This window comes from Mesoplodon mirus (genome assembly GCF_964341445.2).
Source record: "Mesoplodon mirus genome assembly, chromosome: 3".
In the NCBI taxonomy this organism is placed as follows: Eukaryota; Metazoa; Chordata; class Mammalia; order Artiodactyla; family Ziphiidae; genus Mesoplodon; species Mesoplodon mirus.
This window is the reverse complement of record NC_138978.1, coordinates 120,187,097-120,199,139: the sequence shown is the minus strand read 5'-3', so window position 1 is coordinate 120,199,139 and position 12,043 is coordinate 120,187,097. Positions and strand designations below refer to the sequence as shown.

Genomic DNA, 12,043 nt, shown 5'->3' with positions numbered 1-12,043 from the left:
TGGCTGCAGGGCCAGCACTGCACTTATCTCTACATTCCTCTCTGGCCAGGTCTGCTTTGCCACTGGCTCTGGGGAGGGGCCAGGCCTTCTCACAAAACAGGATCACCCAAGTCCCCAGGCTTCCCCATCCCAGGCTCTGGAGCTTCCATCCTCAGGACTCATCAAAGACTTCTACTAATCAACCTTCTACTCCCCTCCCTTATCCTGGCCCTGGCCCCACCAACCAACTCATCCTAAGAGGTGGCAGTGGCTGAGGCTCCAGAACCCATGTGCTTTCCTGCCCTTCCCCTGTGGCCTCCACAGCTTATTCTCTGATGAGCAACGGGGGAAATTAAATTATGTTGCTGACTCCTACAGCTCCAGGATATCAGGATGTGCAAGAGAAGCAGAGCTGGACAGGTCCTCTGTTCTGGGTTCTGGAGCTGGCTTCAGAGGGACAAGGGGCTGGAGCGGGATTAAGGCAGGGACTCTTGAGTATTCAGGGAGAGGAACCGGGAAGGGGATGCTTAGGTTCCCATCTCTAGGGGGGTGACTGGCAGTGTGGTGAGTATACAGGATGCACCCAGTTGAGGGACTCAGGATATGGCTTCCCCTCCTTGCAGCCCTCTCCCCCAGGGCATGGCACTCACCTTCAGCTTCCCAGACAAAACAAAAAGCCTTGTTCTGTTTCTCCCTCTTGTACTCTCCAAACCAAAAGCAGAGGCAGCGTGGGTGTGCCAATGAAACGTGCGGGACACTGGCTGTTCCCACTGCCTTAGCCCCCACTCCACTGAGCGTCCCCCCGTCCCCCCATCCCCCCCAGTCCCTGCCTGGCCCCTGGCCTGGCTTCCCCTCCTGGCTGGGGAAGCAAATCCACACTTAACCCTTCCTAGCTCAGACCTCCCCATCTTTGGAGAAAAGAGGCAGGAGAAAGAAGGGGGGGAACTCACCCTAAGTTTCACTCTAGGTCCTTTCCAAAGGGTCCCCCCACCTTACCACCACCACAATGGCCTCAATCCTAAACATGAACTTCGAGGGGACTTTATCTTGAATATTCAATCCTAACTCTGAATCCCAAATGTCATCATCAGCTCTCTTGCTGCCAGGTGTAGATCACCAGTCCCAGAAGAAGCAGGAGAAAGCAGGGAAGGCCAGGTCCAGATGAGCGGAGCCTGCTGGGGGTGAGGGCTGGGGGGAGTTGTGACTGGGTGGAGACCAGGTTCCAATCTTTCTTATCTCCCACTTGCTATGTGATGACAGGTCTGCTACTGAATTCTCTGGGCCTCGGTTCCCTCATCTGTAACGTGGGTGGTGTGGCTACCAAAGACGTGGGGGTTGAGCTACTATATTTGCTCTCAAGGGAGTTGCCCACTTGTAGGGAAAACAGAGGGAAAGGCAAAACCAAGCACAAGTGGTTAAAGAGCAGCATAGAACCCTTAACTGGATAATGATTTCCAAATGGATCCCGGAAGCTGGGAGCTGGAACATTAATAAGTGATATCAGAATATAGTTGTTGAGTCCAAGGGGTGGTTTGGGCAGTGGAGGGGCACTTGTCTTGAAGACCAATGACCTTGGAGGGGGACCCGCCTCTGTTCCCATAGCATCCTGGGCCTTCCTCTGACCCTGCCTCCCAAAAGTGCTGTGAGGGACAGGAGGGACCAAATCCTGGCCATCTGTGTCCCCAACATTTGGCCCAGAGCCTGGCATACAGGAGGTGTTCAGTGTTTCTTAAATGAACAAATGCATCTGGTCCTGCCACTTTTTCAGGTGACTGACTTTGGGCAAGTTATTTCTTTTCTTTCAGCCTCAGTTTCCCCATTGCAGCATGGGGATGCTGCAATGATTAAGTAACATGTATTTAAAGGGAGGCTCCTTGGAGGAGGTAGATTTCGGGCTTTACAGAAGTGCCTTATACATAGATAGTGAATTCACTCATCCAACAAACATTTATTGAACACCTACTGTGTGCCAAGCACTGAGTTAGACACTGGGAGACAGCAGTGAATAAAACAGACAAAAATCCCTACCCTCATGGAGCTGACATCCTAGTGGAGGGAGATGGTCCATAAATAAAAGACAAAATTATAGTTTGTTAGAAGGTGGTTAAGTGCTATGAAAATAAAATATAAAGTGGGATAATGCTCAACAAACCGGGTAACTTACACTTTGACGCTCTTCATAGTTGCATGTTTTCACATACATTCTCAATTTTGTTCCACAAAACCACCTTATGGGCTGGAGATTATTTCCCTGTTTCAGAGCTGAGGCTGACTTTCCCAAAACTAAACAGTAATAGGCCGAGCTCAGAACTTGGACAAGGCAGCCAGGTCCAAGACTTCACTATCTTATGCCACTTTGGCAGGACATGTGGGAGGAGTAGGGGTGGACTGGTGCAGGGAGGAAGTCTGTGTAGAGGTGCAGAAGCAGGAAAGAGCTGAGAAGGGTGCACAGCTGAGCTGAGCAGGGAGACACTAGAGGTGAGGCAGGAAAGTGTGGGAGGAAATTCAGGACCAGGACCAGAGAAGGGGGAGATGGAGGCAGCCGCCTGGTTCAGGGATGGGGCCTGCGAGAGAGGATTCTTGCTGCTTGATAAGCCTGGGGTCAAGAAGGAGAGAGGGGGACTTCCCTGGAGGTACAGTGGTTAAGACTCCACACTTCCAATGCAGGTGGCCCAGGTTCGATCCCTGATCAAGGAACTAGGTCCTGCATGCCGCAACTAAGAGCCCGCATGCCGCAACTAAAGATCCTCCACGCAGCAATGAAGATCCCGCGTGCCGCAACTAAGACCCGGCACAACCAAATAAATAAATTTTTTTTTTTTAAAGTCTTCAGATAGTGCCGATGTCCCCTGTGGGGCAAAATCACCTCCAGTTGAGAACCACTTATCTAAGATCATATGGTAAGTAGCAGAACTGGGATTGTAATACAGGTGGACCTGACTCTGAAAGCCAAGCACTTACCCACCAGGTTATAATCCTGGACAGGTAGGAGTGAGAGAGAGGAGGATTCGAATGGGTCCTAGGCCACTGGGGAGACAGTTATACTCCCCCATAGGGGTGGGAAGAAGTAACTCTTTGGCAGAGGGTCTAGGGAGTGGGGGCTGATTTGGAGAGTCAAGGCCATAGTTTGAGGGTCCCTTTATAGTGAGTTCTTGAGGGAGGGTCCCTGTCTTATTCATCCTTTGATCACAGGGTCTCGTACTAAACACCTGTTGAACTGCTGAGTCACTTGTACACAGGTGATTATTATAACCTTGAGGGTGGAAGGACTTGCCTGTTCTTTAAGTGGCTGCCATGTACCAGGCACTGGGCTAGGGGCTGTGTGTGGGTGATCCCACTTAATCTTCACCTTAGCCTTATGAGGGAGGTATTATTATCTGCATTTTATCAATATATACCAAAACCCCAAAACTCCGAGAGGTTGACTAATTGACCTAAGGTAGCCCAGCTGACTAGACTGCCTTCTTCCTACCCAGACTCAGCTAGATGGAATGATGCAGGTTCAGGGCAATTAGCTTAGCTTAGTTCAGCCAGGAAGGCCCTTAGAAGGAGCGTGTGTTTGACAGCCGTTTGGAAAGACAGAGAACCCCTCATTCGAATGAAATCTCACCCCAAAAGCCCAAGATACTAAATGACAGAGGCAGAGCCTCTCTAGTAGGGAGATTTGGGGACTCCTGCCTGGTGATCCCTTGCGCCTCTCCCAAGAGGCCCCCAGGGCTCTGGGGAATAAGCCCCTCTCTTTACAAGTGGCTTCTAAGGCCAGAAGAGGAAAGATTTGCCCAAGGTCACTCAGAACCCCCGAAATAGTACTCTGACCCCATCGCATGCTATCACAGGAGACAGGACAGCACTCTGGACCTATTTGAGGGGCTAATCCACCTCAAGAGACCGGCATTAACGTCACTGTGACATAGGGGTGCTGGCTGCTGAGCCAGAGCACGGTTCTTTTCCTTCAGGGCTCCAGCCTGGCCAGAAGGGGCTGCTGGATAATGGATAGAGAACTAACCCTTTACACCTCATACCTGGCTGGGCAGGTCTCCCAGGTGTGATCCTTTCACAATTAAGATTACTACTGTAACCCTCGCCAACCTCTTAGAGATGCAAAAAGCAAACACCATTACCCCCAAGACTGAGGCTTGGGCAGGTTAACTGATTTGCTCAAGGCCACACAGCAGACAGGTGTCAGAAGCAGGCCCCAAACCCCAGGTGTCTGCCTCCAGGTTGACTATATCCCACCTCGCTTCAGCCCAGGCCCCAGGAGACCAATCCAACAGCAAAATCGGGAGAGTCCGCCGGGAAGGTCCTGCCCAACATTCCAAACCCCATCCCCCTCCCAACTGGGCCAAGAGACCCGCCCCACCTGTGAGCCTCAGGTTTCCAGAACTGTCACAGTACACACCACAATACACAATACTGCCACGGTACACACCAGACTAGGGCGCAAAGAGGAATTCGGCAGTGACATTTTCCTCTCTCCTCTCCAACCCCCAGCTATGGCCCCTCCCCACCTGGTGAGGGTGGGGGAGGGGAGGTAGGAGTGAGAAGGGGCGGGGCACCGGAGACATGGGTGGAGCCATGTGGAGCGGCAGATCAGTTGGGGCGGTAGTGTGACTCGGGCTCCGACTGGGTTGTTCCTCCCTCCACGCCCCGCCCCGGCACGGAGGCGGGCAGTGCTGACGGCTGGTGCTGACGCAGACGCCTGCGTGTGGGCGGCTGCCTGTGAGTCTGTGTGTATCTGTGTGTGTGTGTGGTTGCTGGGGCCTCCCGGGTCTCCTAAATGGGGGTTTCCTCTCCCTGTTGCCAAGGAAACAAACAGAAGCTCCACAACTCCAGGACTGGGGCTGGAGAAAAGGGTCCTCAAGCCCTGCACACCCGTACACTTGCAGAAAGTGAGGTAGAAAAGGATTCCCTGTCCCCCTCCCCTCATCCACGTAAGGACCAAACGTTAACAAATGTGGGGCCTGAAACTGGGGCCACCTGTCCTGTTTGCAGAGCACTGAGGAGTTTCCTAAGACAAAGGACAAGGGACTTGTGGTGCTCAAACCGGGACAATTCCTGGCAAACCGGACAATCGGTCTCCCTAAGTGTTCATCCAATTTTTGTGGGGAGGCTTTATTTTTAAAATATGAGAAGATCTTTTACAGATTTTACACAGAAATATGACCACGTGCAAACATGGGCAGACTCCTCTGAGGGTTCCGGAAAGGCCAGGAAGGCTCCCCGGCCTGCAACTGAGGGTCCCTGAGCTTCACCTTTGTTACCTTCACCATAAATCCCCCTGAGGCTCCAGCCCCTGCCTCTCCTAAGCTCCTCAGGGCCCGCTTTGAAGACTACCCCCCCACCCCCACCCTACCCCCCCCACCTCGGGCACTCACACCAGGGGGGGTCAACTGGGAAAGTGAACTCTCGAAAGGAGAATGGTGGTTAATCTGCAAGAGATTTCCTGATGGGTGGATGGAGCAAAGGGCACTTTCTGGAGAAGTGGCTGGGACTGCCAGGTGGGGCAGGTGGATGGGCAGCATCTCTGCCAAGATCAGGAGCTCCTGGAGGGAGGCCCATGGGATGGGGAGGGACTGCCTTGGGCCAGTGCTTCATCATTCATTGCCTAGAAGCCAGAACTTCAGAGCTGGGAGGAGTTAGGACATCATGCAGACCAACCCCACTCATTTCTAGACCTGCCTTGGTCCAACTTCCCAGATTTCCCCTTCCCACTATCCCTAAGTCACCCACAGGTCTGCCCCAGAGTAGCACCCCATTTGCCTTCTTTGTCCAGTAAATCCAAAGCTCACAGGGCACCCTGAGAGCGCACCTCACTTTGGCCATTGACCCCTGAGGGGCTCTTCATCACAGTGATAGGTGATGGGGAAACCACTGGAGCAGGGGTGGGCAGCAGGGGGCTGGGAGGGACAGGATGCATGGGCTGAGGCTGGTGTGCTCTCAGGCTGCCCAAGGAGGGGCCAAGGGGGCATCTGTTTCCTCTTGGCCAGGATTCCCTCCATGCCACCCCCAGAGGAGGTGAAAATGGCGCTGGCTTCCTGAAGCGGAGCTGCCTGGCCTGGGAATGGAGGACGGACAGGGTGTCCATCAAAACATCCTGCATCCCCTCTCCTCCCTCTGCCTGGAGCTTCGGGGAGCTCAGATAAGGTTTAGGGGTGGGGGCATATTTTTTGTTAGAGCAGAGGAAGTTAGGTCCTGGGGCTCAGTGAACGCCAGAGATGTACCAGATGCGATAGCCAGGCTGGGCTCCAAGTGGGGTGTGGTGGGGTAGAGGCAAGGGACTTGTCTGACTCAGAGGTGGGGCCTCACTTTAGTGGACAAGCGGTGGAGGATGGACCAGAGAGATCTGAGCACAGAGGGTAAGTGGGGATGGGGGAGAGATAAGAGCGGGCAGAGGAAGAAGTTTGGGGAAGAAGTCTACCGTGAGGGAGGAAGAACTGAGCTTTGAGGTAAGTGTGGGGGAGATCACATCTGTAGTCCAGGTCAGGTGGCCCAGGAGGAGTGGAGAGCTGGGCAGAGGGGAGGCCCAGGAACTGAGGAGAGGGGCAGCTGCCCGGGCTGACGCCAGCTCTCCAGCCGCTGATCCTGGTGGGGCAAATATTTACCCAGCAACAGTTGCTAAGCAGGGAGGAAGGAGGAGGGAAGCCAGTAGCTAGAGGGCCTTCCAGGCTCCTCCCATCCCTCACAAAAGACAACTTAGAGAGGGTGAGCCATTCAGTTCCCCTCAGCCCTCCACCCGCTCCACGCAGGCTCGGCTATATCCCTCCATGCACACATACCTTGGAGTCACCTCTACCAATGTCCCCCCCGCCCCAGCCCCATGCTGGTAACTGGACAGAGGGCTGGGCTAGAGGCAACTTAATCCCTGGGCTGACCGGCCTTCCCCTTACCCTAGGACAGCTCTGGGGTCTCGAACCTTGCAAAATTCCCCTTCCCAATCTGTTGTTCAGTGGGGGCTGGAGAAGGAGGTGGTCTAAGCAGTCAGGATACAGTGAGGGAAGGGATGCTGAAGGATGGAGTCAAGATGTCCAGGGGGTGGAGGCTGGAAGAGAGGATGAGGAGGCTGAAAGGAGGGGAAGGAGTGACTCCCTTAGAGGTTGTGAAAGGGCAGGCAAGGAGGGCTGATGGATCCAGAGAAGAGAGGTTCTCAGGGGTCCTTCCTGATCTGGTGCCTGGGCAGAGGAGGGGGAGGGACAAAGGAGGGGAGGGTGTGCTCAAATGGAGCCAGATGTGGCCCATGCGATGTGGGCTGTCGCTGGCATGGGCACAGTGGGGGCAGGACATATAACTGCCGCCAGGAAGTATTAGTCAGAAGCTGGGAGGGGCAGGGGAGACGGACAGCTAGGCTAGGACCCCTGAAGCAGCAGATGGGAGCTTTGGGGGAGGGTAAAAGGGCTCCGGGCCTGCAAGAAGGGATTGAGATGACCTCCCCACCACCCTTAAGGTCCCCATCCATTTCCCTGGCTGAGCCTCGGTTTCCATATGCAAAATGGACATCCTGACACCCCTTCCCAGGGCAGAAGATGTGCCCAGGGCCCAGCACACAAGAGGGGTTCTCTTCTTTACCCACCTCCTCAGGGTGAGGTCTTTGCTCTGCAGGGCTTCTCCCTGGGGGTCAGTGGGTTCTCACCCTCGGCCAGAGGCCCTCTGGAAATCGGGGTGCAGAAATGGGAGGGAAGGACACAAAGAGGAAGCTGCCACAGCAGAGAGGAGGTTCTTGGAGCCCAGGCTCCCTGGTGCTGATGGAGGTTCTTGAGGGCTGAAGGGTTGGCCAGAGTGGCTGCAGGCCCCATGGGTCCACCCTGAAATGGAGGTAGATGGAGGGTCGCCACTGTGAAATGACAACAGAGGCGAGACTGAAGAGCCACACCAGGAGGGACTTCCCCGAGCCCGTCCACAGCATGAGCCAGCCCAGAGGGAGAAGGGGTTGGGATCCCAGGAAACAAAGCAGACCTGAAGGGTGGGCCAGGGCACGGCCCTATAGAAACAGACCGAGGGACCCTTGGAGAGCCAGGTCCAAGCTGGCAACCGAAAGAGTGTTGCTTTCCAAACTCCCACTGGAAAGTTTGAAAAATACACACGGAAACATGACTCACTGCGCCCTCCCCACGGCTCCCCTTTCCTGGTTTCTGTGATTTTTCTCCCAAGAGTTAATTCAAATCACATTCTACAGAAACCACGTTTAATGAGGGAGGGCAAAGAGCATGCTGAAGAAGGCAGAGAGGCGCCGCAGGAGGGGCCTAGAAATGGAGATGAGCGCTGGGCCTGGGGCAGACAAGCCTGCGGTGATCCATCCACTGGGAACACCTCAGGCCAGGGAGAATTCAGCTTCCAAACACTTAGATGCTCAAGTGAAGGGAGGAAGGAGAATTCATTCACACAACCACTGCCGAAACTACAGTGTGGCCGCTGCACCCTGCTGCCCTGTGTAGCCCAAGCCCAGAGAGCTCACCTTCTGGCCTTCTCCTCAGAATCTGTTCCCAGGGCCACAACGGAGGCCAGAGGCCCGGGGAGGTGGGATAGGAAGTGGAGCTCCCTGAACTCACTGCCTCCCCTGCTCTTTCTCCAAAACATGTGTCCTGGAGCTGGCACATGGGCACCTCTCTCCCTTTGGGCTGGAGAGGATCCAGGCAGGCCTGCCCCAGCATGGTGTCTCTGGGCCAGGAAGTCCCAGCCTGTCCAGGAGAGGCCAGCGAAAGGGGAGCCTGGCACTGGGCCATAGGTGAGGGGCCCTTCCACTCCAGAGAGTTCTTGGAAGAGGCCTCCAAGGATTCCCAGGTCAGGGGTGATTCCCGAGCTTCCACACTTGCCACCCCTCCTTGGATGTCCCAGATGGAGTTCTTCATGTCTCCCCAACACCATCCCAGCCCCACTCTATTCCTCCTTCCTCAGCTTCACCCCCTCTGTCTCCCATGGCCAGTGACCCCCCACATTCTGTGGACCCAGAATCTCTCTCCATTCTGCCTCCAGCTCCGTGGTTCTTTTTGTTTGTTTTGTTTTGTTTTGTTTTTTGGCCACACCACATGGCCTGTGGGATTTAGCTCCCCAACCGGTGATCGAACCCAGGCCTTCGGCAGTGAGAGCACGGAGTCCTAACCACTGGACCGCAAGGGAACTCCCCAGCTCCGTGGCTCTGATTACCAACAGCCCTCGCCTGAGTAACTGCAGGAGCCTCCCGGCCAGTCTTCCTGCTTCCACCTTTGCCTCTGCTCTGATCCCTTCTCCTCCCTAAACCGCAGCCATCTTTCCAAAATGTAAACCTCAGCATGTTTCCACAAGACTTCAAACTAACAGCACTTCCCAAACTATATTTGGGATAAAGTCCAAATTCCTTGAGCTGGCCTGTAAAGCCCTCCGTGGCCCAGGCTCTGCTTGTTATCTCACTGCTTGCCCTCTAGATTCCAGCAATCCGGATCTCTCTCGTTTCTTCTAAGCTGACCTTCCTGGACTTGGCACATGCTTTGCCCTCTGACCAACTCCTACTCACCCTCCAGGTTCAGCTAAAAAGTGCCACTAAGTCTGGGTTAGGTGTCCCGCTAAGCCCTCGACATCTCCTGTCACACGAAATTGACACTGTCTGTGTTCGCCTCTGTCTTCCCACATTAGGGGAACTCCTTGAGGGTAGAGGCTGGGTGGGTCTGGCCCTCCCCTGTATTCCCAGCACCCAGCACAGTGCCTGGGACAGAGAAGTTTCTCTGTTCACATGTGAGCTGAGCATCTCAACAGACCTCCCTCCTGAGCCAGCACTCCCGAAGCTCAACTCCTCCCTGTACTTTGTCCACACACCCCGCTCTTCAGCACCTCATTCTAGCCCTGCCTTCCTCCCACGTGCCCCTCACTGCCTCCCCGTATCGGAGCTCTACGTGTGCTCACTCTGCACCCAGGCCTCTCTCCACACCCAGCCCGGGGCATAGTCCCAATACCAGTAGTAACAACGGCTACTGTTTACAGAGCGCTTGCTATGCGACAGGGCCTGTTCTAGGTTCTTTCCATTCATTGGCTCATTTGATACCCAGCAGGAGCTAAAAAAAGAGACTGGCCCAAAAACCTGACTTGTCTGATGGTTCAGGACCAATCTCTCCAGGAGCTTATAACTCTGTCATCACTGTGTGTAAAGGAGATGGGTTATATACTAGGCCGTCAATAACTGTCTACTGAGGGAAGGAACAATATAATTGCCTACCTTTACAGCAGGTCCTATCACTCTTGAAACATTACCTCTGGACAGCGCTGGGAGTTGAGCTAGGCAAGGTCATTATTCTCATTTTATGGAAGGGGACTTTGTCCAAGTGAGTGGGGAGAGACCGGCTTCTGGCCACACAGATGGCTCTCAACCAAATGGCAGAAGCTCCAGGGCCATGCAGGGGGTCCTGTGTGGCACAGGACAGGGAGCCGCTGTCCAGAACGGGGGTGAGAGTGGGGTGGGATTTATTCGAGGGTTTTCAGGGGTCATGGCTGGGGGGAACCCTGTGGTCTCAACCCTCACTGGGCATCAAAATCGCTTGGGGGAGGGGGCTTTCAAAACTGCCAGCACCCAAAGTTTGGGTATTTTGATTCAATAATTCATCTAGGGTGGGACCCTGGCATTTTTCAGTAAACACTACTTCAGTCTGTCATTTAACAGATGGAGAAGCTGAGGTTTGGAGTAGGGATTATAATAACAGCTAACGCTGAGTGCTGACGATGCCAGGCACTGTTCTAAATAGAGCAGGTGCATGATTCACCTGATCCTCACTATGACCCTGCATGGGAAGGACTGTTATTATCAGCTCCATTTTACGGGTGAGAAAACAAAGCACAGTGGGTCCAGGGTCACACAACCAATCAGTGGTGGAGGTGGGATTCAAACACCAGAGACCTGGCTTGGAAGCTCACACTCTCAACCCCAAAGTTGCAAAGGAGCCAGTGGCGGAGCCAGGCCCAGCCAGATGCCATCTCCTCTAGACAGAAGTCAGAAAGCCGGTGAGAGTGGGTAAACCGAGGTCAGAGAAGCCACAGTCCAGGTGGGAGGCCTGAAAGCTCCCGGCCCTTCCCTCACAGGGGCAGAAGGGGCTGGGTGGTAAGGGCCTGGGCAGTGAGGCAACTTCCCCATGGGACCACTGTTCCACCTGCCTGCCTCCCTCCCCTTCTGAAGGGGAGCCCTGACCAGCCCCAGCTGAACCATCACCCTCCCTGTGCTAATTGATGGAGCCTCCTAATTGCTGATCACAAGCAGGCAATTAGGTCCAATTAGGGAGCAAGAGCTAATTAGTCCTCAGCTTCCCACAGCCTCTGGGCACCCCCAGGGTCTGCAGGAACCTGCTGCCCACCTCCCCCTGCCCCCAGGGAAGAGAATTGCTGCCTGTAGTGAGCATGTCAAAAGTTCATGTGGCTTCCTTGCTCTCCTAAGGATCAAGGGTCAAGCACCTCAGCTTATCCCCTAACTCTGCACTCCGGGGCAACTCTGTCTCCAGTCCCACTATACATGACTTGCCTTCCCTGACAACCAAGAACATTCATGTCACCCCATAATTCATAAGAACTTGCCCACCATCCCATCCATCATCCCTAAAACCCTGGAGGTAGGGTACTCCACATTATCACTAGGGCTCAGAAAGGGTAAGTGATTTGCCAAAGATCACGCAGTCCACTTTGACCAAAGATCCTCTACCCCCTAACATACATATGTGATAAGTCTTTCTGATGATCCCCCCACTATCATTGCTGTTGTAACATGGTAGACAGGCGGGGCATGAGCTGTGTACCTTCTTTCCACGGGCTATATACTATGTTAGGTTTTCCCATTTAATCTGCTGTCCTCCCTCTGTTCCTCTGCCTGACTCCTATCCAAGAACCCAGTGCCAAATTCAAGAAGGTTCTTTCTGGGATCACAGAACTTAGAAGACAGAGGATCTAGTTCTCTCTTCCATTAATTCGCTCTGTGACCTTGGAGAAATTGCTTCCTTTCTATGGGTCTCGGTTTCCTCATCTGCAAAACAAGTGGACTGGACTGGAAGATTTCCAAGGCACTTCCAACCTCCATCCCTGCTGCTGCAGGAGAAGAGAGGGTGAAGAGCTACAGTTCCTT

General features: G+C 54.1%; 1 long non-coding RNA gene across 1 annotated transcript; it reads right to left on the bottom strand.

Moving 5' to 3' along the window:
• Window positions 1–5,669: 5,669 nt before the first annotated feature.
• On the bottom strand, window positions 5,670–8,014 carry LOC309799722. The gene is made up of 3 exons (XR_014293328.1): window positions 7,930–8,014; window positions 7,547–7,778; window positions 5,670–7,018 (listed from the first exon to the last, which is right to left on the bottom strand). It is a non-coding gene; the product is annotated as an uncharacterized lncRNA (long non-coding RNA).
• Between the last annotated feature and the right edge of the window lie 4,029 nt (window positions 8,015–12,043).